The sequence below is a fragment of the Camellia sinensis genome, chromosome 15 (genome assembly GCF_055761805.1).
Source record: "Camellia sinensis isolate YWXY chromosome 15, ASM5576180v1, whole genome shotgun sequence".
Taxonomy (NCBI): Eukaryota; Viridiplantae; Streptophyta; class Magnoliopsida; order Ericales; family Theaceae; genus Camellia; species Camellia sinensis.
Window position 1 is genome coordinate 125,828,970 of NC_138975.1, and position 1,197 is coordinate 125,830,166.

Here is a 1,197-nt window from a genome sequence, read left to right on the forward strand (position 1 = left end):
GTTGCAGAAAATGTGTCGGTGGAAGCATATGGAAGGGAGAGAAATTTGAAATTTCTCTGGAGAGTCCATGAAAGGCCAAGGAGGTAATTTTGTGGGAAGGCCAGTGAAGTCAGAGAAATTTGCAAATTTCTCTGGAGTGTTGAGTCCAGGAGGGCAGAGAAATTTACAGTGAGAGGTTTAGGGAAGGTCAACTGAGGCTTGAAAACGTTTCTGGAAAGTACTTGGCAGATTGCAACGAAGCTTCAACATCCAAATTGGGATCCAACTGTACCGAAGCTGCAAGGTTGTGGTCTGTTTTGGAGCTCACGCCCCAAGAATTGCTCAAATTTCTCTGGATTCAACCCAGAGAAATTTGAATTTTCTTTGGATTCAACCCAGAGAAAATTCAAATTTCTCTGGGTTCATTTTGACAACTCTAAATTGCCTCTTGTTGATCCAACTCTACCGAAGCTGCAAGGTTGTTGTCTATTATACATATAAAAATTAGGCTAGAGTGGCAATTTTTCTGATTACTCTCTCTCTTATGCTGTTGTTTGGTATATCTAACATGAAATTTTTGGTTTTTCAGGTGATGTTGAAGCTTCTTTGAGTTGGTGTCCCAGTGTTTTTTGAATTCATTGATCTTCTTTTCAATTGTTTGGGCTTGATTTTCTTGACTGGTTTTGTTTTTTAATTTCTTCTTCATTCATCCGTGAATTAATAGTTGTAAATGCTACCGACACCGCCAATCTATAAATATAACTATCCTTTCTTGTTGCAGTACACAAAACATAAAGGTCAGAACGTTGAGTTCACAGGTTTCATTGAGTTTTCACAGGTTTTATGGTGTTTAAGATGAAAATATTGCACTGAAGAGAGGAAGAGAATTTCTCTGGATTGAATTTTCTCTGGTTGAATTTTCTCTGGATTGAATTTTCTCTGGACTGAAATTTCTCTGGATTGATGTTGAGGGACCTTAGACATCATGAAAATAGTTGATGTCCTTTATACTATAAAATCATAATATCAAGGACCTTAAAAAAAATACCCCTTGATATATTTGGGTAAAAAAAAAAAATGATTCTGAATTGTAAATTATTGTTTGCTTAGTTTTTACTAGTTGCTTTTTCTTTTAACATAATTAATGTCAAACATTGATGTATTTTGGTAAAATTTATTTTATTTTATTTTGAATAATACATTACTATTTGCTTATTT

The 1,197-nt window shown here is 34.6% G+C and overlaps 1 long non-coding RNA gene across 1 annotated transcript; it reads left to right on the forward strand.

Annotated features, from left to right (window-relative positions):
• Nucleotides 1–320: 320 nt before the first annotated feature.
• On the forward strand, nucleotides 321–769 carry LOC145813497 (uncharacterized). Its single transcript, XR_014356614.1, has 2 exons — nucleotides 321–457; nucleotides 569–769. It is a non-coding gene; the product is annotated as an uncharacterized LOC145813497 (long non-coding RNA).
• The last annotated feature ends 428 nt before the right edge of the window (nucleotides 770–1,197 follow it).